At 39.9% G+C, this 27,329-nt stretch overlaps 1 long non-coding RNA gene across 1 annotated transcript in view; it reads left to right on the forward strand.

Moving 5' to 3' along the window:
- The first annotated feature begins 3,564 nt into the window (after positions 1–3,564).
- LOC144050607 (uncharacterized) overlaps positions 3,565–27,329 on the forward strand; it is an 80,430-nt gene continuing 56,665 nt past the window's right edge. The window contains exons 1-3 of the long non-coding RNA XR_013293882.1: positions 3,565–3,639; positions 5,248–5,302; positions 10,580–10,805. This is a non-coding gene — a long non-coding RNA (uncharacterized LOC144050607). The remainder of the gene's footprint in view (positions 3,640–5,247; positions 5,303–10,579; positions 10,806–27,329) is intronic.

Here is a 27,329-nt window from a genome sequence, read left to right on the forward strand (position 1 = left end):
CAGTCCCGCGGCTGCCAAAGCTGCGAGCCATTTCAAGTCCGTCTTCAAATGCGCCCTCCCGTTGCCAAGTATCCACATGAGATGTTGGGACGGATCCATCCAAAACATCTTCCCTTCACGCCTGTTTACAATGACACACTTTTATCAAATGGCGCTATATAGAACTACATGGAGAAGTTGTCACGCTGAACACCAACGTTAAGACCGGTGTTGATGGGCATTACTGGCTTGTGATGGGGAGGATAGCAACAACATGATTTGCTTTTGTTGGCCACAGAGATTCTTTAGCTTGAGGTGCCAAGTTGAACTTTCAGTGACCACTATGAGAGAATATGAGCTGTAATAACCAATTTAACACACCTGCTCCCAAGTCAAACCTGAGACCTTACAACAATAGCGAGTCACATGACACTGGGGAGGAAAAATGACTAACTGCGCTCAATTTGGACATTTTTATTTGGGAGTGTACTCACTTTTGTTGCAAGGGGTTTCACTATTAATGGCTGGATTTTGAGGTTTTTTGAGGGAACAATACAGTTACCATGTTATATACATAAGCTGTATACCGACTATTTTTCATTGTGTCATTTAACTGATTCACTCCCAGCCATTTTCACTGAAGCAATCCCCTTCGCTCCCCGGCTGTTTTACTGGATTTTGACAGATTTTGCAAGGCTCACAGAATATTGTGTTCTATTGCTATAAAAAGCATCGAACCTACAAAAAGAAAGATTAGAGTTTCTTCTTTTATCGTGAAAAATTCGGTGAAAAGTATATTTCTATCTGTTTCAGTTTTGCAGCAATTAGCATTAGAATATAGCTAAGTTTCATCATTATTCACAAATCTATTTAGAAATGTGAGTAAAAGATTTTTTTCAACATGGCCCTGCTTGATCTCTTTTGCCCTGCTGCCACCTGCTGGCTGTTTGTGTAATAACTACCATTTCTTCAACAGCTCTTTGCAGTTGTGAGGCTGCATCAAAGTCTTCCGTATGCTCTAGCATAAAACAACATTTAAAAAAAAGGATAAATACGTCTTTGGAACACTTAAAACATTTAAAACAAATCCCAACTTGCTTGAATGCAACATTAGTTGTCAATTGGCACCACTACTCATAAGCAGCCTTGGACATCTCAATTCCAAGTGACTGTAATCAATTGGAGGTTTATGAATGATCAAATTGTGTATTTCTTTTGTAAGACATAGTGAAGAAAGCACATGGCTCATTATGTCAATATTCTCTTGAATGCCTGCTCCAAGAACATGTAGCTAACAGTTTTGCGTCTGTGATCTAATATTGTCAATAGCATTCCAAGGTTGTTTTGAACATCCTTTTCCAAGTAACTAAACAATTGCATGTTTGTACAAATGACATGGCCTTTGTATCTGGGACCTGCAAATGATAGTCTGCTGAGTCTAATCTACTTTTTTTTTTTTTTTTTTTAAGACGGTCTGACAAACCTTTCTGATGCTTGGCGTCACTTTCGCAGCTCATTTGTGCCTCATCCCCTCACATCTTATTACACATGTCCCCTTAATGAAGCCAGGATAGAATTACTGTTACTTGGGTTGGGTGGAGTGGGAATATAAACAGGGTGAGGGGTGGGGGTGTTACTGACCTGCATAATTGCCTAGCCAGTGGACGAGCCGTGTGAATTTGAATAAATAAGCCCCATGTAATTAATGGGCGCCAACGATCCGACCGGGCGATAATTAAATCGGCTGTTGTTTTCCAATTTGCATGATTAAGGCGCTAGTTAACGTTTGTGTTGTTGCGTTTGCCAAAATGTCAACATATCACAATTCTCACCACTGCTCTTAATTATATTTGCAATCCTTTAAATCAATTAGTTTTAATCTGCCACACAATTTGAGATTCGGATTGGACATTTAGCAGGGCTGCTGCATGTGATCACTTCATAAAACACTTCCCTGTAGCCGTTCAGGTTCCAGATCCGACATCGCTCTGGCAAGACCAACGTTGTGGCCGATTTCCGGTTAAGATTGCCGCACATCGTCAACCTTGTGGAGGAGGGAGATCATGTGACGGAGCGCCTGTGACTGTCCGCCACTCCCAGACTGGAGCGCGCTGCAGTCAAGCTGAGAGGAGCAGCCCATGCGAGACGAGCTCCGTCAAAAGAGCCCACACAAATTCCTCCCGTAATTCGACACTTTCACAAACTGCTCACCTGCCGCCTGGACTCCATCCTTTTCCCGGTTGTTGGTGCCGGGGGTGCCCACACTCGACTCCGACGCGCGACGCGCGACGCATGACACGCACCGCAAACGCTCACCTGCATTCTGCGGGGTCATTGGACAATAAACACGGGACCAAACCGAAGCACTTCCGGACTCCCGCTCAAATAGCGCTTTTGCCGCGCTTGAAGTGTCACATGGATATGGACTATACCACAAAAGTAGTTTGGTTTATTATTTAATGAGGTTTTTTTTTTAGAGAGAGATTAAGTTATGGATTGTGATTGGAGGATTTTTGTTATGGTTAATATATGTTGCAGATATTATTTATTTACATCCTTTAGTTATTTTTGGTTACTTTTTGGTATTATACCCCATGATTGCCTAAATGGTTTGCCCGGAGGGAGGGACTAGGGGTATTAAAAGAGATCTAAATTCATTTGTAGGGAGTGCTCAGCCAAGTGGGATGGTGAGTGACTGGCTACTACAGTAAATTATGGAAAAGCCCAATGAAACTTGTAAATGTTGTTGAGATTGTTTTTGCACTGTAAATATTTTTTTTTTCTGTGTCGGTGTAAATAAAAACACCTCACTGAAATGTTTCGACTGCACCATCATTTTTTTCCCCCCTTTCGGATATGAACCTGTGACAGCTTTAAAATTTGTGAAGCAGCATGTGGTGCCTGAGGTTATACGTTCATGTGCTAAGTAACCAACAAAGTTGTGATTAAAAAATAATTGTAAGCGTCTAATCAATTATCGTAAACAACTGCAGCTTTGCGATCACTAGCTGTAAAAATAATGTTGCCTTTTGTTACAGAAAGTAACCGTTAAGTTTACTAACTAGACAAGAGATTGGTAACAAAATGTTGTCATTGCTCTCTTCCACCACCTTAACTTCATTACAAGAAAATGATGTCGCGACCCTCGCCAAACATCAGGCGGGAAGCATCCAAGGCCACAGGGGAAACTACAGTTGCCTCGCCGCCACCTGGGAAATCTTCACTGAGCATTGCTGCTTATTGTTCCGCTGCCTTTCAAATGGCCAGCGGACGCTTTAGTGCACAGTTCAGTACATATTGTAGCCATCACAAGAAGTGATAACTGAACTTCAAATTGCAATTCACTCAGGGAGTGCCTGAGATTATGTGACTGTCACCAGCTAAAGAAACAAATGCTGCATATGGGAATGAACTATTTTTCACCACTATGACATCATCAATCAATGTGAAAGCCCTCTTGGGAAACTATTATTAAAAAATAAATAATTAATCCTTTTTGGAGTCGCCACCATGTCCCCAAAACGTATCAGTATTTTATTTGCAAGTGTGTGTGTGTGTTGTATTCAGTTTTGAGTTTGTCATTTTTGTTAGTCCACCACCTAGTGGTCAATTTGCGTGTAGAAAAAGGTCAAAAACAGGAAGTGTACAATCAACCTCATGGTGAGCAGCAACTCCACTCTAATGTTTTTCTTGTGCTTCGTTCTTGGTCAAGCACCGTCTGTAAGCAATTTGTAAGATTATATAATGAACATGCAACATGTATATGTGAGCCGAATTGTAGTTATGTTGACTTAAAATGCTAATCGAGCTAATGCTAATTTCTTGTGTGCTAACGCTATTCGCAATTGCTAATTGTTAGCATTTTCTAATTTTCTCGGTGTCTATGATAATCCATGAGTATTTAGTGCATATGCTGGTGGTATTTTTGGTTTCTTGTTGTGGTTTCACAATAGTCAACTTCACTGCTCAACTGTAGTCTGTGGAGTTTGTTTTTGAATGTTTAGCTGTTAAGGTGTTTGAATAAGCTCCCTCAACTACCAAGGTATTTACAGTGTGTATCCTGGTGAAAATGTATTTTAGGGATTATAAACATCGGACAACCAGAAACTCACTCCTGAAGGAGTCCACACCTTGAAAGTTTGACAAAAATAGTCCGGACTCGGGACTGTGTGAAACTGAATAGGAAGTCAGCCATTTTGGGCAATTTCCAGGATGGAGCTAACTTGTTATTTCAATTCAAATTAAATAAGTCTTCTTTTGGCACACGTGTCAAACTTGCTGCAAAGTCAATGGTTTGGGGCGCATTCCTCACGCTTTAAACAGAAAGACAGCACTATAAAAAGCCAAATTCCCAGTAGATAAGAGAGACTTTTCACAAAATGCCTCCTCTATTTAAATCTACAATAATAAATATTTTAGCAGAAAGCAATGACACACAAGCCCGAGCAGCCCCCTTTTTCATGCTCAAAATGATTAAACTTTGGCGCCTGCATGCTCTGCACACTTTAGATGGTGTAGGTAGGCAAAAAAAAAAGCTGTGCAGGATATCTACTTCCGATTGGAGAGCTTGTCAAAGCCCTAAACCAATATGTCAGACTTCCTGTTCAACTGCACATGGATCCTTGATAATTTTTCATACATCATCTTATGGTTGGCGCGTCAGTCGGTGAAACTGGTGGCAGCAGCTAATTTTCCCTGCCTGAATGTGTGGGTAAAAGAGAGTCATTAAGCACTTTGAAGAAAGGTGCAAATCGCATTAGCTCACTGGACAGACCTGCCACATCCAAAATGGTGGATGCGTTTACATCTGGAACCAACAGGTCAACGTGCACAATGAGGCGTTATTGTACAGTATACCCACAATATCTAAGCATGTTGACAGTATTGGGGACCCCCTGCTGGAGTCTGCCTTACCACATCCTGTCCTAACAGTCTCTACTTGTGCATCTGACAGCGCTCGCAAACATTTTTTTTTTCTCGTGTCGTTCTTCAAAGTACACACATTGATTTTGAAGCATGATGACGCTCCGTCTGTCTTCTTTTTGGTTAATGGTTTCTTCTTCGCCCTGATGATGTAACGGATGACTTCATATGGTGAAATATCATCATGCTCAGTAACAGCTTGCTGAAGCTGCTTTCATGCGTGCAGATGTCTCACAAGTCATTGACACATGTTGACATTGTTTGCATCAACTTTACAGGTCGTCGTGTATTTATTTATTTTTTTGCAAGTCTCAAGTTTCTCTCTCCTTTTTTTTTACATTATAGATTCCTGTTTCTGTTGACTGTTTTCCTGTTTGGAGGGATGGATTTGGAAGTCAGAGTGAGTACATCGCTGTCGTATTCTGAGCTTTGTGGATTCATTTCCTCATGTGATTGTTTTTATTGGGCAATGTGGCAGTTAACGCAAATACATGACCACAGGATCTATTGCATTTGTCATTGATTATGACCAGAGGTGACAAATCCAGGTCCAGAAAGTAAAAACCCTGCCACAGTTTGGCTTTAGCCCCAGGTGCTAGCTAGCTAGCTCCCTAGCTAGCGCCCATGGTGTTCATTTATCTGCTAGGTAGCTAGCATCAGGGGCTAAAGACAAACTGTGGCAGGGTTTTTACTTTCTGGACTTGGATTTGCCACCTTTGATTATAAGACATACATTTTTTTGCGCTCACGTTCCCAACTTTGTGGTTTACTTCTAGTAGTTGTGTTGTTAAAGGTTAAGGTAAGTGAAGGCTTGCATTAAGACACATCGCATTAATCCCAAAGCCTAATATTGTTTGTTTTTTCTTCCTCTTTAGTAAAACAGTTGATTATGTAAACATGCTTCTTTCATTTAAAGGGTCATCGTCCCAGGAAATATAACGAACATTTCGCTTTGTATAATTCAAGCTAAAGTACTTGTTTAAAGTGGAATAAAAACACTTGAGGATTATTAAGGGTTAAAAAGATATCATGAAAGTAGCGGGGAGAGGAAAAGCGGCTTGGAGGTAGAATAGAAAAGCAGCACGGCAAACACGCATCGAGGCTATTGATTTATTGGGCGGTATAGTCTTAGAGACGGGGTCCAAGATTGATCAAATGGAAGGTTATCCTTACTCACAGAGGCAAGCTGTTTGCCAATATCCATCACGGCAAAGTCCAAATGGCTTAAAGGATCCCTGACATTCTCCCCCACTCCAACCAACAATGGAGGGGCCCGACGTCAGGCGATTCTCTGCAGGGGATGTTATTAGACGCCGCAAGACGCAACAATATCCTTAATGGACGACGCAGACACCAACAGTGTCTTTTCAGCCTCACACTGGCTGCTAATATCGAGATGCTTACACCAATAACCTGGCCCATTCATCCTTAGTAGCTGCTGGCATGGAAATGCTTTCATCTTATTAACTTGCGCAAATATAAATGAGGAAAATGTGCAACGTCAAACATATACTATGTGTGTAAGTGTAACACGGAATGCAACCGATTATCCATCACTGCAAGTCTATTTGTTTGATCTCAGAGACGTACAGTGTGGCCCGCCCCCTTGGGCAGGGCATAGATGGCCGCGCCCGCCCACCATGATGCCTGTGCCCCTCTACTTGAAGTACTGTACAGATATAAATAAACTTTTTATTTAATTACATTTTTTGTATATTTAATTTTATCATAGATTTTTGTGTTGTCAAATATTACTGTTCAGATTCAGAAAATAAATATTTTCCTCATAACGCGACCTAAGCTTGTGTGGTGAGCGCCTCTGGGAAAAGAAAACACTGTCGCCATAAAACTCCCAATTTTATGGCGATCGTTTATCTTCAGATGTTGATGTGCACATGAGTAGAGACATACATTTTGGTGGCGATTGCAGTTTTCGGACAGTAGGTGATGTTTAATTTTCGTCAATATGCATTTAGACTGTCTATGACGCAATCATAGGAGGGACATATTACATTGGGGCAACTAAAGAGTCATTTGAACCCGTTTCATAAAAGAAACCACGGGAGCCAATTGACTAACCCTTTGAACAGCAAAAATGAAGATGGATTTTCTTTTCCTTTCTGCCACAGACACCCGTTGAACCAGGTGGCACGTTCAAAGCGTCAGCGCATCCGCCATATTGGATGTGGCCATCATATTTGCCATAAAATCGACAAATCATATTCATAAATTTGAATTACAATGGCCTAATGCTATCAAAAGCAATGGTTCGGTATTAATCCGATGAGTTCTGGGTTGATGATACATTTCAAAGCAGCAAGTGAACGTGACGTCTTTACAAATTGCTTCACTTTACCACATTCAATACGGCTCCGGTGTCGACGTGCTCACGACTGTAAATGTTGTCTATGGAAATACTAGCCAGCAGTTGTCGTAAAGGCTGCCATTCAAGACTGTTGACTGGGAACGGCAGTGCTGTGCGCATAGAGTATTGAGTATATGGAGCAAAGTAAGTACTGTCTGTAGGGTATTCATAATAATTGGAGCCCCCCATGCATTTAATGTGCCCCCTAAAGTGTAAGGTCTGGGTATGGGTCACTTTACATTGCTTAATATAATTTCCAGTTTTGTTGAGGACACTTTTTATTTGCGAGGGCTAGAGAAGAGTTAGCATTTTGAACAGGAAGAAAGCATTTCTAAATAGAATTCATGTGTTTTAGATGCACAGTTGTGAAATAAAAAATGAATGAGGCATAACATTCATCATTTTTTTTCATTTACTAATTGCAAATGTATATCTAGAATTGTTTACAATTAAGTGCCATTAATCTATTTCTGCTCCCACACAATCAGTTGTGTGTTTAATAAATTAAAAAAGAAATTAAATAAACCACTGTGTGTCTTTGTAGATCTGGAGAAAGCTTACGGCAGGGTGCCCAGAGAGGAACTGTGGTTTTGTATGAGGAAGTCTGGAGTAGCAGAGAAGTATGTTCAAGTGGTGCAGGACATGTATGAGGACTGTAAGACAGTGGTGAGGTGTGCTGTAGGTGTGACGGAGGAGTTCAAAGTGGAGGTGGGACTACATCAGGGATCAGCTCTGAGCCCCTTCTTGTTTGCTATTGTAATGGACAGGATGATAGATGAGGTTAGACAGGAATCTCCATGGACCATATGATGTTTGCAGATGACATTGTGATCTGTAGTGAGAGCAGGGAACAGGTGGAGGAGAAGCTAGAGGCGTGGAGGTTTGCCCTGGAAAGGAGGGGAATGAAGGTCAGTCGTAGCTAGACGGAGTATCTGTGTGTGAATGGGAGGGACCTGAATGGAAGAGTGAGGTTACAGGAAAGACCAAGAAGGTGGAGGAGTTGAAGTATTTAGGGTCTACAGTCCAGAGCAATGGAAAGTGTGGAAAAGAAGTGAAGACGCGTTTGCAGGCAGGCTGGAACGGGCGGAGACAAGTGTCAGGTGTGATGTGTGATAGAAGAGTTTCAGCTCAAATGAAAGGAAAGGTTTATAAAACTGTGGTGAGACCAGCTATTTTGTGTGGTCTGGAGATGGTGCCACTGAGGAAAAGACAGGAGGCAGAGCTGAAGGTGGCAGAGATGAAGTTGCTGAGGTTCTCTTTGGGAGTGACCGGGATGGTTCGAATCAGGAATGAGTACATGAGTGAGTAGAAGGATGCTGAGTTTCCAAATGCCAGGCAGAAGGTCTAGAGGAACACCAAAGAGGAGGTTTATGAATGTAGTTAAAGAGGACATAAAGGTCGTTGATGTGAGAGCAGAGGATGCAGAGGACAGGGTTAGATGGAGGCAACTGATTCGCTGTGGCGACCCATAAAGGGAAAAGCCCAAAGGAAAGGAAGAAGAAACCACTGTGCTCCTTCAATAATCTCAGTTCTCTTTCGAGTCGTCATTGTCTTCACTGTTGTTTATTTGACACGAGCGGCAGGTGTTTCACCGATAGCATGACCGGTCGCCAGCAATGTGGCATTGATGCGGGCGCTGCTCTATCATCGTGAGGGCCCCTGTGGGCCTCAGTGTCACACGCTCCTCACGTGTGACAGTTGTTCAAATGTGGTCGGCAGTCGCTAGCATCGCCATCGTTACCAGGCCGCCCTATTGCCCCCCCCACCCCCCCTCGTTTTTTTTTCTGCATCCGCGCTCAAAAGTAAACTGTAACCGATGTTATTATCTAAAGCCGTGATTCAATAATCTGGCTAATCCCGCGGGACTTTTTAGGACGGCGTCTTGTAGGACTCGGAACTCTCGCTGTGCTCTGGGAAGGCTAAGGCGCCTTAGAGTCAAGAGTTGAGAGTTGTGGCGCACCAGGATCAAAACTATTTCTGGGATTTAGCAGTGTTTCATCGGTTAGGGGTGAGAAATTAATGAACTTTGTTGCAGGGAAACTTTCTTAACCCTCCTTTTATGCTGCGGCTCAAACAAATCCATGTTAATATTTTACAATGAAAATAAATACTAATTTCAAACCAAAGAAAATGTAATTTAAGAAAAAACAACTCTTTTTTTTTTAAGGTAAATGGAACAGTGACAAGTGGCTAAGGGGGGGGTGGCTGGAAGAACTATTTTAAGAGTTAAACATGCAGCAGGTCAAATTTAAAATCTTTTGGTGTCCCAAAGAAAACAATTAATTTAACAAGAGGGTTGAGAAATTAACAAAGAATATATTTACATATACTGTATATTTTTTTTAGGATTTAACATGCAAGGGGTCAAAATTACAAGTAGTGGAGTCCAGATGGTTCACTAAAACCTACTGTTTAATTGTGGATCAAATTGATCCTTGTTAATATTTGGGAAAATCCGATCAGCCTCGAATTTATTAAGAAGTAGTGATGTGAATGGCTGGCAACCGGTCCAGCAAGTACCCCATCCTTCACTCAAAGTCAGCTTGGATAAGTTTATATAAATATATTTTATATTTTTGGTAGCATTTTTCAAATAGAGTAAATTTGACCAGGATGGTTAATAGAAGTGTGAACACAAAAAATCCAGTGCACGGTTCTGTTGTTATTCGGCGTGGAGCTTTGATGAGAGTAACACTTGGTTCATAAGAAGCTTTCTCGTAGAAACACACACACACACACACCCCTCCTACCCACCCTACATCACTTACTCCCGTCACACTTTTCCTGCAAACCCTGCCGTTTTTCTGAGATTTAAAAATAGTATTAAGCCTGTTCTGGCCCCTTCTGTGTGAGTGGCGCTTGTCAAAGACAATTTCTATCAAAAAGAAAAAAGAAAAACATCTTCACCATCAAGGAGAAACAATTCCTTTTGAGGAATCTGTAAATATTATCGGTGCCAAAAAGGTCCCGGAAGCGTCTCGCAAATAAGTCCTAAAACAACACAGAAAAGAGAGGAATGCGCTTTGATGACCTGAAGCCACAACACGCTCTTCAAGACTGACCATCTCGTTTTTACTTGAAACATTTACCAGTCCGTGTGTCATTCTTTCACCTGAGTACATTTCTTCTTCTCTTTTTTCTCTCTCTCCCTGCAACATGTTTGCGTTAAAGGGACATTCAGTAATCCCAGGCGCCAAAATCATTAACACTTGAATCTTTAAGTACTTATGTACAGTATGCCCAAATAGAGGAGTAGCATAATTGCTTTGTTTTTACAAACACATTCAAACTGCTTTCTCTGTCTATTTTCAGGACGTGATGTTCTCTGGGCGACGACCAACACGCACCAGGGCGCCAGAACAGGGTGGTGTTCGTGTTGACAAGGGTGGACCACCCCCTTCCAAAGTGGTTCGGTTTGGACCGCTTGCTCCTTGTTAGAGAAGAGACCCACGCTCTTCCCAAACTAATGAAGATGAATATTCAGACGCTTTGCAGGCTCCTGGAAGGCTGCCCGGTTCGCAGCTCAACTGGCGGCAAGGTAAGGGGTGGATGCAATGGGGGGGCACACACACACACACACATACACACACACACACACACGCAAATGTGTGATAACACTCGCATAGTGTAGAAGTCTGGTGCAGCACGTTTTGGAGACTGACGGTGTAAAAATGATCAGGTTTACAGCAAGGCCTCATTATTTGCATTGCCATTGAGTTGCTTTGATGGGCGTCCATATGCACAGTGTGCACATTAGTTGAGGCAATAACGTAATGGAGATGTATGACGGTGTGCGTTGATGTGTTTTAAGCCGTCGAATAATACTCGCTGGATATAATGAGCGTAAGGTTCATCTGCAATTCTTGGGCAAACTCTTGGCCATGACCACAATAGATGATGTAGGCTAAAATGCTTCACAATTTAGTTGAGAGTGTTTTTTATTTTTTTTTAATGGATTTGTAATATTAATATTGTAACATGTATAGTTTGAACATTAACACTGCAAATACAAGAAAATGACATTTTAAACATTTTAATGATTTAATTAAAATGCATTGCACATTATTGCTTATCTCGAATACCAGCTTCAAATTTTGGATCATTTGGATGAATTCTGTGTTTTTTTGCTCCAAGCCAAAAATGACTGACTTGTGGTTAAATTTCATGCAGTCCTTTAATCTTTATGTGTGTGATGCTAAAATGGTGTCAGAGGCTAATCTCCTAAATTGCCAAGGAGGTGCTACTAAGTAAATTCACAAGGGTCATTTTTGGGAACAGGGATTTTCAAGCCAGGGTCAGGGTTTTAAACCAGGGCTAAGGTTTCAAATTGGGTTTTCAAGCTTGGATCGGGCTCTCAAGTATGATCAGAAGTACTGTAGGCTACAGTTTAAAGACAGGGATTAGGGTTTCAGATTAGGGTTTCAATTCAGGGTTAGGGTCTCGAGCCAGGGTTTGGCTTTCAATTTTATCGTTCATGCAAAGATTATTGATTTGAAACAAAGCTTTCAAAGTAAGGTTTGACACATTACTACAGTATAAAAACAGTTTGGTAAAAAAGAACCCAATTTAGGTTAAAAAATAAAATAAAAAATCTGGTCATTTTGTACTTTGCACAAAACAACCCCAAAAAACTGGGTAATTTTGTTCAAAACATCCCAGAAAGTAGGGGATCAATCCATTTTTTTTACCCAAAGACGATTATTTTTGACCCAACTGTATTTAGCGTGATGGATTATGGCGTCAAATTAAGGTTCCTGGGTTGGGGTTTCAAGACACAGTTTTTGTTTTGAAACAAGTATGTCTTTAAATTTTTTGGGGGATTTTAACAAACCGTTGTAAAGGTTTCAAACTCAAGATCAATGATTGTAATTAGGATTTCAAACCACGGTTAAGGTTTCAAGCCATGGTTATTGTTTTTGAAACAAGGTTTAGGACTTGAAATTAGGGTTACGAGATTGGGTTATGGTTTCAAATTTAGGTTTCAAGCCTGGGTTAATGTTTTAAATTAGGGTTGCAAAACTTGCTTATTGTTGTTCAGCAGGAACTCATGCAAGTTGAAAGAAAATCAATGTAGTGTATTTTTTCACAGCTTGTCATTGAAGCAGTGTTTTGGCCTTAGCGGTCACGTTGGACATAACAGTAGTTCGCTGTCATGCTCAGAGAGACGGATTCATTTATTTCCCTCCGTCAGGCGGTTTGTCCCCTCCGCCATCACAAAGCTGTGGTGGAACCGATCGAGGTTGACCAAATAATCTGCCAATTCCCTTCTGAGAAACGCACAGATGACAAAAAACTAGGGGGAGAAATGAACATCTAAGTCTCTCGAGCCCTCATCCCCAAGAGCTGGATCAGCAGTTGTGTCACCGACTCCCCGCTAAGAGCTCCAGATTTGAACTTTAAGAGGAAGACGACTCGCAATTTCATGGCTTCACTTTTAATTCACGTTTAATCGTCGCATCTCGCGCGGGATCACAGAGCAGAGTGCTGACGGTCTGTAACAGTGGCTTTTAACGAATGCCGTATCCAAAATGTCACTGGCGTTGCTGTTGGTACGCAGACTTAAAGTAGTCGTTTTCTTTTTTTTCTCCCTCCCTTTCCTTTTTTTACAGTCCTGTTGAAAGTCGTTACTTTGGAAGGGCCTGTCCTGTCCTGTGTCATTACAGCACACCTTTCACCCTTGTTTTCAGATCTGTTGAAGTCCTTATGTCTGTCCATCCGTCCGTCCCTCCATTTTATACATAGTTGACATTTCATTAGAAATATAGTATTTAGCCTGAGGGTAAACATTTGGTGTTAGCAAATTGCAGTGAAGATATGAATACGGTTCCCAGGGTTTGGGACCTATAAAGGGAAGATTTATGGACATTTGGTTTAGGGCAGTAAGCGGACACTTTTGCATATTCCTTAAGAAGTAACATTATCTATTCATTCTCCAGCTCTATAAGACGGGATGCAGAAAAGGTTTGGGAGTGGATGCAATTTTTTTTTGGGATTGCCTTAGGCACAAGCTGTGTACTAAAATAAAAACGACAGTCAGTCCGAAATCAGGGCTTTCCTCACACAACTGATCAAATCTCAGGTGTTGCTTTCATGGACAGGCAGAAATCCTCACACCTGACATGTAGTAGTAAAAATATCTTTCTATCTTTCAGTTACGGTCTGAACTAATTATTTTTACACATCTGATTTACTAAGGTAACTTAAGTAATTTCAAATCAGGTGTCGCCTACAGGGACAGTTTGACCTAATATCATCCACACAACACTGATTTACTAAATTCCCAAAGTGGGGTTTCACCTTCAAGGGAAAAAAAATCAAGAATTTTTACCGTACACATTATTTACTAATGAAATGACGATCTAAAATGGGGTGTTGACTTCAGGGACAGTCTGAACTCATACCTTTTACTCAACTTTAACAAGATAGGCTACTATATATATATCGATCTATCCTGCGCTAATTTATCTGTCTGTCAGTTATTGCCTTCGGGGACAATCTGAAATTGTATTTCCTCACACAGAGAGGACAATTTACATTCTAATGAATTTTATTACATGTTATTTACATTGTGTGCGTGTGTGTGTGTGTGTGTGTGTGTGTGTGTGTGCGTGAATAGCATAAGCAATATAATATTAGATAAATGGTGGATCAGAATGATCAATTTTTTTGTCAACAGTATTAACTCTTTGACTGCCAGAAACCTTAAATAACGTTTAGTAAAATCCTATGGAGGAGTGCCAAAGACGTTAAAAGACGTTTTTTTTTTTTTTCAAAACAGAGGTGAAACTAACCATTTTCTATTGTTGATTACTGAAAAACGGAATAAGGTAGAAACAAACTTTTTTTTCTGATGAAAGATGAGAGTCCAATCTTTCATTTGGTAGTATGTGTGTTTCCATAGTCCAAACACATAATTTTCTGTGGACCTTGAAAGATCAGTCAAAAATGCTTAAATCTGCTGGCACCCACGGCATCCCTTTTCTGAAAACGTCTGGCAGTCAAAGTTAATAAGAATAATATTTTTTCCCCTCAAATCTCTAGTTTTGCAAAATGATCACTTTGTTTGATACACAATTAATTAGGGGTGTATTGATATCCAAACATCACGATACGATATTACAATATGAACCTCACAATACGATAATTATCAAGATATTGTGGGGAGGTTGGTCGATTAAAAAAAAATATATATAACAATGCCATTTAAAGTCACCATGTATTTAAAAAGAAAAAAAAAAGCTCACAATACTGTTTAAAAACTGATTATATTGTTTAGGAAAAAAAAGCTCATATCCACTGAAAAAAAACTGAATGTTTTAAATGTCTCGTCTATAGCATTGTGTTTAGCAGAGATCATAATTATACATACAATTCATTTCAAATGGTAGAGGTAACATCAAAGTCAAAGCACATAAACGACCTAAAAATCACAAATACCACTTAACATTGAGACACTTACTTGCTAATGGCTTGTATTTCTTACATCCCATTCATCTTAAGAGCTTGGCAGAAAATGCGGATGGCTTCAGAATGTTGAAAACGGTTATGGTTTTAAGTTGAATCAAGATTATTTCATTTAAGTTCCAAAGTGAGAAAATGTTTTGAAATGCGAGCTAATTGTGCCCTGAAACCAATTATGTTCCCATGTATTTTAGAACATGTCCCACAGGGCCTTCTCATTTGTCCATGACAAGCGTTGGGGGCTAAACATCGATTTCCTTTGGCACTAATTACAACATTTTCCAACATCGCATGTCAACTGTTGACGTTGAATTTGATCTTTAGTCCTTTTTAACCGCCGTCCGTCTTGTAGTCCCTGCTCTCACTTCAGGTCAATTTAAAGACACGCACTCAGCTCGCACCCTTGGGCCGTGGAGCCATTCGTTAAATTTGGCGGCCGGCTCGTAAACATGCGGCTAATTTTGGCGGTTTAGCCTGATTATTCATACACCTGAGGGCCCGTAAAAAAAAAAACTTGAACGAGGGTGAGAGATAATGACTCTTGGCTCACATCCATTTAAGGGCGCAATCAGTATTAGGAGCCCGGAACGCCTATTGATCGATACGTCGGCCTGCGTGTTTGTTTGTGCGCCCGCGTGTGTGTGTGTTTGTCGTGTGCCAACTTGTGAGTTCAGCAGGTGATTTATTGTGCCGGGCTTCTTTTGTGTGCTCGCTGAAAGCTTTCTTTGGCTTTAACGCAGCAGGATCGTGATGTATTCATCCACCTCTGCCGTTACCCCTTTAAGATGAAGATGAATGCAATATTGTGTGTGCGTGTGCTCTGACAAATGACGCTGGTGCAATTCAACAGCAGTGTGTCCTCCCACAGACAATGGCCTAGTTACTCACGATGAGAAAAAAAAAAAAAGTGCAGACCTTTTTATTTCATTTACTTAGCGAATCGAAGCTTAATGTGTGGGGTAAAACGAGTGCTCGGATGCATTGAGTGCTTTTCTAACAAAGACATTTTGGACAAGTGTATGCTTACACCTTTGTCAGAACAAATGTGGAGAAGGCCCTTTTCGTCCGGAAAAATAAAATAAACAATGAATGGTTGCATGGAAGCACCGAACAATGTCCGTAACTTATTGTGCCAGGATGAGTCATCGAGATATTGGTCATCATATCAAGTAGAGATAGACCGATGTGTTTTTATCAGGGCCGATACTGATACCGATTATTAGTATACTGGAGTCAATTTTGACACCTAATAAAGTTGCAAATGTCCGAGTTTTTTTCTCGAAGATTTGCCACTGTGGCAAAATTGCGAGAAAAAAACTTGTAAATTTGCGACTTTATAAATGTCAGATTTGCGAGGGAAAAAAAAAATCAGAAACATACTACTCGAATGTTTGTGCCAATACTTTTCGGTCGGGTTTTCTTCAGCAGCGATTAACCATTAAGCATGTTGCATTAATGTATTCGCTCTTTGAAGCGTTGGGTACGGCCAGCGACAAAGACACCTCCTCTTTGCAAAGGTCCACACCCTGAGGAGTGAGGATCAAGCATTTAAGTTAATTTGTTAAAATAAATATTTACTTGTACATTTATGTTTCCAGAATTATTATTTACATTATTATTATTATGAACAGTGTCCATTACCCACCAATGAATCCTCACATTAGACAATAGCTACACTACGTGTATTTTTCGTAAGTTTCTGAGTTTTTTCTCGTAAATTTGCCACTTTAAAAAGTCACAAATTTTAACGGTTTTTTTTCTCGGTATATTGTCCCCACCCTTATGCGCCGTCGTAAAATACGATGTCAATGTCAATCTTGACTTTGTTGTAATGTCTTAAAGTATGTTTAGTGAAAAATAATTCTGACTTTTTTGTTATTTATCTTAGACAATAGACATCCTTTTCATTTCTAACAAAATGTTCAGCGCTCCCAATGTTATCTGTACGTCTTAAAAAGTTAAATGGAAACTTAAGCAAGCAAGTAAATACCATAGCGCTCTATAGTTTTCTACAGTAAATGTTTTTTCCCCCAAATTTAAAAATACCTGACATCTTAAACATGTCTTGGGTTGAACAAGGTCAATAGCATCTCTTATAAAGTTAACTGAAAATTTTAATAAATAGTTCAGAGATTAAAATGGTTTTAGATTTAATTTTTATCGTCCGTCAGAAAATGCTGATACCGATATTTGTCAAAATGCCCAATTTTGGCGCAACTAGTCATTGGTGACGATATATCAATGAATGTGTGCTTGAATGCACTAAGTAAGGTCCATGAAAAAAGCGCTTGGATGACATCCCCTAGCACCTAATTTTCATCTTATCAAGTCATTTGAGGACAATTTTATGGTTCCAACTTTTCAGAGAATGCTTTTGGAGAGGCTATTTCCGTCCATAAATCTTTGAATGAGTGCTTGGATGAATCACCAAGATCTGAATTGTTCATCATATCGTCAATACATTTTGGACAAGTGTACGCTTCCAACTTAGCGGAAACAGTTTGGGGAGAAGGCCCAGATTCCTTTTATGAATCTATAAATCAGAGTTTGGATACACCAAGCCAGGTCCTTAATTGAGGGCTTGGATGAGTCTTGCCAGAAGAGTTGCTGGTATTTCCAAATGCACATTTTCTTACACTTTGGTCCATGTAGCGTATGAGCAAAGGCTGTAAGATGCTTTAGAGCAGACAAAGCGTTGGCGGATGGTGTCACACAATCTCACCCTGACTGTTAAATTGCCACTGTGCAAGTGCAGCAGGAGTGAAAACTGTGGGGAAAACAATGTGGATGAGACACTGTTACATACATACCAAACGTTTGGTCCAATTTATTGAATATAAATTGTCACAACTTCCTAAAACTTGAAGTCATTAACACACCATCTAAATCAATTCAACCGTTTTATATTCTAAACCCTTTTCATCAGAGGTGGCAAATCCAGGTCCAGAAAGAATAAACCCTGCCACAGTTTGGCTTTAGCCGCAGGTGCTAGCTAGCATGTTGCTTGTTTACCTTTTAGGGAGCTAGCTAGCTAGCATCAGGGGCTAAGGCAGGGTTTTTACTCTCTGGACCTGGATTTGCCACTTCTGCTTTTCATGTACATCTTTAAACCTTTAAAAACACATTTTGACACTTACTGTCAACTGAAAATGAATCTCGTGTTGAGGGCTCAGGTAACAACCAATCACGACTAACCTAAGGTTTACAAGTGATTGGTTGTTACGTGAGCCCTCAACATGTGATGTCATGTCATACTGCTGAACATTGGAAAAATAGTAAAGTTAGAACTTTGTTGTGTTGAGATTAGGGTTGTCTCTTTTAAGTGTTATTGTATTCTATATGTTTTTTTTCTCCTTTTTAAAAAAAAATATTTCCTGTCTTTTATATCTGGTGTGTCGTTATGATTGCCCTGTTGATTTTTTTGTGTGTGGGACCCCCTCGTAAACGAGATGTTGCACGATTATCCCATGATAATACAAATGTTTCAACAACAGTGCTAAAGAATACAAAAAGATTCCCTTTAACTAAAGGCATTAAACACTAAAAGTGTATTTTAGGGATTGACGATAATGCTATTTTCAAGCCAATAATTTAGAAAGTGCTGATGTTGATAATCGATAATTGTTTGCAATATTAACTTGAATACAAATATACTTTTGAGTCCTACTATAAGGCTAACATGTACAAATACATAGAAATATTGTGTAAAGCACCATGACGCTGAATTTTATTGATATCTCTGCTTCAAAGACAACCAGTAACTAATTTTGAGTTTGCCGAAACAAAACAGTCATGTTTTAAAAATGCAACAAAAAACTGCGAGGGTTACATTTTGCGGAGACACAGTAAAGAAAGCCCACACTGGCGACTGCCATGTCGCCATGATGCATCTTCTGTGAGGTCACGCGCATTATGATGTCACAAATATGTGACACTACCATAGCAGAGCTGAGAAGTTGAGGAAGTGGGCACAACTTGAGCCACAAACACAACAGATGAACCAATGCGGCAAGTCTATTATTATTGGAGAATTTCTTTATTATCTGGTTTATCTGTATGACATCAAATTGGTCAATAATTACCGATAATTATTGGCCACCGATATTATCGTGCATCCCTAGTGTATTTACATGTATTTACTACTTTACATCTTAGAAGTCCATACGCTTTGTGATCCTGGCTCTAAATTTTGTTCTCATTCGCATGCAGATGTTGCCCACTGGCCGCAAATGGCGGCTTGAATGCTAATGGAATGTTGTAATAAGCCCTTTGAAGTAGTCGAAGGCACACTGTAGCAGAATGGTAATGTGCAAACCCTCCTTTTCAACGTTGAGGGCTTGAGACACTCTCTTCGCGCATCTCTCGCTCTGCCCGCCGCCTCGCTCTGATAGCTCTCCGATGATGATGATCGGGCTCTGCGAATACCGACGTGTGAGATGTAGCGATCCGTGGGAAAAAAGGGAGGAAGAGGACCCAACAGGGAGCGGGGTGGATTATTGGTTTAAGAGGAGGGTGTTGGAAACACAATGGTTGAAGAAGCATATGCTAGCTCTGCTTTTTCATCCTGACGCTCATAAGCAGCTTGCGTTACGCTGACAAAGTCAATGTCATTTTGAAACAATGACAGTTGACAAGAATGTGCATCAACATGAAGACACTATTGTGCTGGTTTGTTTGTGTGGTTTTGCTGCCGTTGTTGGCAACCTTGAGAGCATCAACAAACTCAATGAAATTTAATATTAATGGCTGTGGAGTGCGATACTGCAGTCAATTGTTCCGATACAGAGCCTCAATCAACGATAAATTATTTTAAATCAAGGTGAATGCTTATGGTGTGCTAAGAACATTTTAAGATTGTGTACACAGGGTTATAGAGCACAAACAGCAGAGCGAATTCAAAATAGAGCAACCAAAACAACTAATTTATGAAAGCTAGGGGACATGTACATGGACAGAAAAAAAAACAAGGTACGAAATACGACGTCAACAAGTGAGGTGGAAAACTACGGAATGTGAGCACAAGAAACCCCAGGTGGATTGGGGGGGGGGGGGGGCACGAGAGGAGCTAAACCTCAGGTGTCAAACACACGGCCCAGGGGCCAGATTCGGCCCGCTACATCATTTGATGTGGCCCGCGAAGAAAAATTATATTTGTCAATTTCTTGTTTCTTTTTAACATATCAAAATTGCAAATTGTTTTCACTTTTAATAATGATATTTTGTAAGTATGTTTTTTTTTTAAATTAAATCTAACATCTAAAATCTAACATTTAAAATAAATGAAGTGGCTCGGGCATCTGGTTAGGATGCCTCCTGGAGAGGTGTTCCGGGCATGTCCCACCGGTTGGAGACTCGGGACACGCTGGAGAGACTGTGTCTCTCGGCTGGCCTTGGAACGCCGATGGAGCTGGTTGAAGTGGCTGGGGAGAGGGAAGTCTGGGCTTCCCTCCTCAAGCTGCTGCCCCTGCGACCCGACCTTTGATAAGCGGCAGAAGATGAATGGATGGATGTAAAATAAATAAAATAAATTGACTAAAAGTTGGATTTGTATCTGGCTTCTTATTTCAGATGTAGTTATCTATCAATTTGTTGTGTAACATGAGGCAATCATACCAATATGGGTTCACAGTCATAACGGCTCTTAGAGTGAAAACATAATTACCATGTGGCCAGTGACAAAAATGAGATGAATGCCAAAAAAGGAATTTATGGGTCAGACGGATCATTTTTTAAATTGTAAAACATTGCAAAGCCACAAATAAATGTTGTGTGAGATGAAGTGCTAGGGTTAAGCAGGATGGTGCAGCCAACTCATGCGGGGCATCCAAACACACGGCTGGGCGGAAAATAAAAATAACCCCGCTGTTGGCGATTATATTTTGATCAGGACAGAAGTTCATTACGAGCCAGTGTCAGACACGAGCGTCACAGCCCGCAGCATGTATTTGTTAGGCTAAGTCTTGTTTTGGCCATAGTACCATTTTTCTACCAACTTTTAACTCATTCACTGCCATTGACGGCTATAGACGTCAAAGATCCATTTTAACTGAGTTTGAGGCAGGTGTCAACACCAAATTGTAAAATATCTCTCTTTAGTTTATAGCACAAAAACGATAAGACCTAACATCACTGTCGCCGCTCATTGGTTAGTATTTGTAGCTGGAAGAACAAAAAAAATTATTCGGTACCACAACGGGGACCTCTTGAGTCTCAAATTGCATCCCTAACTGCTGTAATGATTGACACCTATGTTGTCCAAAGAAAAGCCAGCCAATGACAGCACAGCCAGATGGTGCCTTTTTACAGTCTCCTCACAGATTTTATTGTGTGAACTTCTAAATGAGTGTGAGAGGCAGCATCAGTATTTATTACCAAAAGAGTCAATAAAAGTGTATTCATTCGATTGGACGTGGAAGTCAATGAACCCACACCCGAGTCCACTACATTCAAAACAAACTCAGGAAATTTATAGACTTGCGCGTCTTTATACAGACAACCTGCTAAAGTGCCTTCAAATGGCTGTTGTTGTTTTTTTACTTTGAGGTTAATTAAAGATGGAGGCCATTTTGGCTGCATTTGAGAGTGCATCAGTACATGTGGCCATTGTGTGCATCATTTCCAGTAACGTTGTGGTCACGCTCTCTTGGGGGCTGTGTACATGTGCACGCTACGCGGTCATTACATTACAGCAGTAAAGCAAGGAGCTTGCTGATGAGAGAGTCGGAGAGATAATGAATGAGTTTCAGTTTATTAATTTATATTAGACATATTTTCACAACAAGTTATTTACTCACAAATCAGAATATGTTGTCTGAAATGTAAAATAGGCAGAAGCATGAGCTTATTATGCGTACGCAGTGTACATAAAGTGAACTTAAAGTGTTGCTGATGTCTGGAGAAGACAGCAAGATTCTGTCTGCATTATCTAAATTATAAAATAATACTAGACTAAGTGCAATTTCTGTAGAAATTGTGTGGGAATGCTGGAAGCTGAATGCTAAGCTAAATGCTTATGAAGGGAATTGAAAGATACATTTAGTGAAAATTACTCATTTTTAATTGCAGTTAAATGACAAATGAATAAAAAGGAAACTTGAACTGCAATTTGTCTAAGGTGGGATTTAGTCATTTCAGAGAAATTGCAATGCATTTCCTGATATGATAGTCATTTGGTATCGAACCATGAAGTTGAAATTTGAACGGTGTAAATCGGGAGTATTGTGTGGGAGTTGTTACATGGCAAAAAAAGTGAGGAGAATAAAATGCTATAAGAATGATAAGAAGAATAAAGGTTAGAATGCTTCCAGCAGTCCCACAAATATGCAGCGAAAAACAACAATGTATGCGGTATACATATATGCGTGTGATTAATTAAATAATGACTGATGACATTTTGGAGTCATTTGAGTGCACATTGATTCAAATAGCCATCGTGTTCTAGTCAAGTTGTGTCTCTCGGGTGTAAAACAAGATGGTTGCTGATGGTGTGTGCCTGTGTGTTGCGTACTGCTCTAATGTCTTCGTCCAGTGCTTGTAATTGCAAACACACAACCGCTTTTTATCCAGCCCTTAAATCGTACCTATTAGGGCTCATTTCCAAGTCCTGCGTTTGCACTCTGGGGACTCCACCGTGTGAATCATGCTCCAAAAATGGATTTTATGATTGCGTTTATCTCATGGTGCTTATTTAGCTCTCGCCCCCACTTTGGTTTTGGGCTCTGTGCTTTCAAAAGGACATTGCGTTGCTCCACAGACAGACGGGAGCTTCCTCCTCATTTTCAGAGCCCACGCACATTCTTGTGCCTTATTTTGCCTCTAAATGTGCCTTTAAGGGGATAGAAAGGCAATAACTGACACTAAATAAAGGAATAAAACAATGGGCTCCATCCTAGGGGTTGGTCTCGTGCGCTAACGAAAGCCATTTTGTGCGGTGAACCTGACTTTGGTGCCTCATTTGGGAATGTTATAACTTGTCTTGTTACAGCAAATCATCAAATTGACCCACTTTAAAACGGGAGAAAAATGTTTTTTAAAATGCAAAAGAAAATGTTTATAGTTTTAATTAAAGTTGCAAGCAGCAATTAACAGCCCCTCAAATACACTTTTCAATGGCAAATCCTCATGATGATCATTAAACTGTCACATCCAGATGCAAAAGAGAGAGAAAAATCCTGAAATTAACACAAAATCACTGAAAATATACACAAACAAAACAATGTATCAACATAACACAAAACTAGGCTTTTTTTTATTTATTTATTTTTTTTACTCCTACCAAATCTCCCATGCAAAGTGAAAGCCATATTATCAACAACACCCAGAAAGCCTGATGCTGGTCTTGTTTTTAAATTTCATTTTTAAAGCTACTGAATGCAGAAAATTTTATCTCAAATCGTAACTCCCACCTCTGGCCGAAATATGAAATTGCATTTTCCCTTCTTTACTACGTCACATCTGCAGACAGAGGGCGGGAAATTCAAACCCGAATCCAGTCGGAAAACTATTAGCCAGAGTTGTCAAAATATAAAAAATTAATTAATCAGATTAATCACATTTTATTACACAATTTTGATTGATCACGATTAATTGCTTAACTAAAAAAAAAAGGCTTTTTTTAATCCACATTTTTTGCCCACTAAATTTAAAGCACACCTGTTATGTGTTAATTCCTTTGACATTTAATGTTTTGAGGACGTCTTCAATATTTTTTTGATCCACTGCACACTCTCATCCTCTTTTTTTAATCAGTTAATTACTTGCGTAATTTAAAATAAAATAAAAATGACCCCAGTAGTTTGACATGAACAAACATTCTGAATGTCATAAGCAAACATTTATTAAATGCTTTACTTCAATGCATATAGTATTGTTTATTGCTCAAACACAACCTGTGCTACTTTTAATGCAGCCATCCGCTGCGGATTAATGTGATTAATCTGCATTAACACATGATTAATGCGATCATTTTTTGTGATTGATTCATTAGTTAACGCTTTAATTTTGACAACACTAACTGGATTACTCATTGAGAACAGCGAAGGTGTTAATCTACTAATTAAAAATGTCATAAATGGTCAAAAATAAAAAGGATATTTAAATATATTTTGGGGCAAATTGTTACAAAGTACATCTTAAACAAAAAAATTGGTTCAATAATGTACATATTTTCATGCGTTTAAATCAAATATAATCAGATTTTCTTTTGGATTTTACTGCACTTCTATGGTTTATTTAATTTAATTTCAAATCTTTTGACGATGCCTTTTCATACTTGTATTTGATTTAATGTAGCAATCTGACCTGCTGCCAGGTGTTGCTTACAAATCAATAGGGTTCTTTTTCATGACAAAATGATCCCTTACCACAACTCGATAAGCTCCATAAAGGCGTCATACATGGAGCCAAGCTAACGAGACAAATAAAAATAAAATATAGGTTTGCTTTAAATTTTAGTGGTGCTTAAAGTGGCGTCCCCCTTTTTTCCCACTGTCATTCCCTGCTGTCGCGCCTGTCAATCACATGGACATGCTTATGGTGTCGTTGACTTATGAAGAGCTTTTATGATGCGCCAGCGCCATTGAACCCGACCCTGTGATGAAGCCTTGAGAAGCAAACGACCGCGATAACGGATGAGCGGTCGCAATGCAGACGTCAAATCTCAATTCAGCATAGCATTATAAAAGCCAAGATATTTTTCACATATTTCTACAACTATTTTTGCATTGTATTTATTGTTATTAATATATTAGTATAATTATTACTAATAATCATTAATAATAAATTATTAATCATACTACCGTTATGTTAATATTAAGAGTGTTAAAAAATCCCCTATGCTTTTGCTTTAGGTTTTTCTCACTGCCTGAAACTAAAAATGACTTAAAGGGGAAACATCTCATTTAAAATGGACTTTTCGATGTCTTGTGTACAAACAGTTGTGTCTCTGAAGCGCCTGCTTCCCTATCAAGTGTGATAGTAAAGAAGCAAGGAACGTGAACCAGAATTTTTTAGTACAACATGAGATGTGTTGAAAAAGTTCCAGGACTGGTGTCACAAAAGATGTACTTCGAATCCAAACTAACACATTTTCTCATACTTCTCTGCCTCGCTTAATGTGTTCTTCCGTGGGATCCTTTGCAACTTCACGTCCATCTTGTTATCATCCACATCTTTGGAAATTCCCAAACCCCAAAACGTATAAACACGTTTTTTTAATACTTTGTCCTTCACTCCCCAAAACTTATTTATGCTTTTTTTTATGCTAGAGCATACACAAGGCTTTGATACAGCTTCTGACATGAAGAGGTTGCTTAAAGAAATGGTAGTTATTACAAAAACGGCCAGCAGGTGGCAGCAGAGTATAAGAGCTCAGCCAGGGCCATGTTGCAACAAGCTCTTTTTTTCCAGTGTTTTCAACAGGTTTGTTAATAATGATGAAAGCTACATTCTAATGCTAATTGATGCAAAACGGAAACAGATACAATTTCTATTTATTTTTTCCTGATGAAAGAAGGGACACTAATCTTTGTTTTGGTAGGTTCCATGTTTTTATAGCAATCAAACTGAATATTTTATGGACCTTGCAATATCAGTCAAAGGGAAGGGGGTTGCTTCAGTGAAAATGGCCGGGAGAGAATGAGTTAAGATTGGGGGAAAGGTCGGGAGGTTGCTCTAGCACGGTGATGTTTTCAGCCAGGCACTGTCAGATGCTCAGGTAATTGTGAGATTGTGAGTTAATCATGGCTGAAGTATTTACGATTTGTTTTGCGCCAACTCTTGCCTCTTCTTACACACTAAACAAATCAAACACCACAAGATGTGTTTGTTGTTGTTGTTGTTTTTAAACATAGATGTGTCGGTTGATCGTCTGGCCCACTTATGAGTAAAACTCATAGTTGTGACAACAGTTTTGACATTTTCTGACACACCTCAAAATGCATCTGTATTTTTGTGCTCCTTTTTTTTTTTTTTTTTTTTTTTACAACTTTCTGTAATACATAGCAAAATGGAACATTCAAGAAGCTGTCCGACATACTCTTCAAAAGCACGGTGGTAAACTTCTCAGGGTGATGCAGAGAAAGGTCAGGATCGCTACTGGTAGTGGTGGAAGTTAACAGATAACGTAAGGTACAGTAATTGCAAAACTAAAACTAGATTAAATTTGGTTAAACGGGACATTTAAAAAAAAAACACACAAAAAAACAATACCCTATGTGTCACTGGGCCGAAAATATAAGAAAATGCCTAAATGGTTAGAATGTAGATAAAAAAAACAACAACATGATAATATGTGGAGGTTTTCTTCAAGGGCTGGAACGGATTACTTGCATTTCAATTCATTCTAATGGGGAAATTTTAATTGACATACTGTTCAAGTGCGTTTCCATTATTTGTATGAAAAAGTCAATGATATTTACTATGCCACTGAACACGTTGACCTTGATGGACATTGAGCTCATCATCTGGGGTGTGAACTTGCCATCCCCATTATCTACTAAAAACTTGGAGGAAGCCACGCTGACAGCTCATTGGACTAAAATGCTAAAGCTGCGAGCCGCCGCGTGGCTCTCGACTGTTCTTTCTTAAATGCCAGCGTCAGTCAGCAATAGGTCAGGACAACAAGCACTTAAATACGGCTTTGTGGCTGATTAATGAGAGGTGGCGCTGGTGCTGAGGGGATGTTTTGTAAATAGCCACGGGTGAGTCGGGCCTCTGGAGATGGCAGGAAAACACACGTTTGGACTGATGGCAAATCCAATCAGATCCTGGCGAGCCTGCAGTGGCCCACTTTGCCACTGGTACAGCATTAAGAGGCACCGATGGACTAATGGTGCCAGATTCGAGTCATTTAGTGCAAGACTGGTGTTTACCCGCCGTTTGATTCGATGAGTGTTGATTGGCCGACTGTGAGGAGGTAGTGGCGTCCAGTCTTGGATATTAGCAAGCAGTGGGAAATCGCTAATGACACATAATGTGTTTATCTTTTATGAATCGAGGAAAATCTTCTCATTATCTCCCTCAAGGAGGTTGTGTATGGATATAAAGTTCAGCTCAGTGAGCAGCCCTTATGTCCCGTTCTGGGAAGTTCCACAGTGGAGTTTTCCCTCTCTCATTGCTCGAGCACAGTTTGGTTGTGAGCCAAATGAGTCGTGTTGTGCCTTGGCAGAGGTCTGGCCTTCCAGTTTAAAATGCTTCTTGTAATCCAAGCAGCAGTTTTCCTCTCTGCTGCAGTAGAAGTAATTACCTCTGTGGAAATGATTTAGCCTTGACTGCTTGTCACGTCAATTTCTCCTCTGAGGTTTTTTGCAGTAAAAAAAAAAAAAGTCGAATTTGAGCCGCCATGCCCACATGAGTGCTTTTGGAATGCGACTGTTGGCTGATTTACTAATGACAGGAAACTGTGTAAAAGTCAACGACCAATCAATAGACGGTGGGTGGACTGCAGTCGGGTCCATTACAATGTAAGTGTTTGACAACAATGCCCCCCATACCCCCCCCCCCCCCCCAAAAAAAAGTCGAAACTGCAGTTACTTATCACTTCCTGTTTGTTGTTATGGGGTGATGTGTGTAGAATTTTGAGTGGAAACAATGAATTTAAGCC

This window comes from Vanacampus margaritifer, chromosome 4 (genome assembly GCF_051991255.1).
Source record: "Vanacampus margaritifer isolate UIUO_Vmar chromosome 4, RoL_Vmar_1.0, whole genome shotgun sequence".
In the NCBI taxonomy this organism is placed as follows: Eukaryota; Metazoa; Chordata; class Actinopteri; order Syngnathiformes; family Syngnathidae; genus Vanacampus; species Vanacampus margaritifer.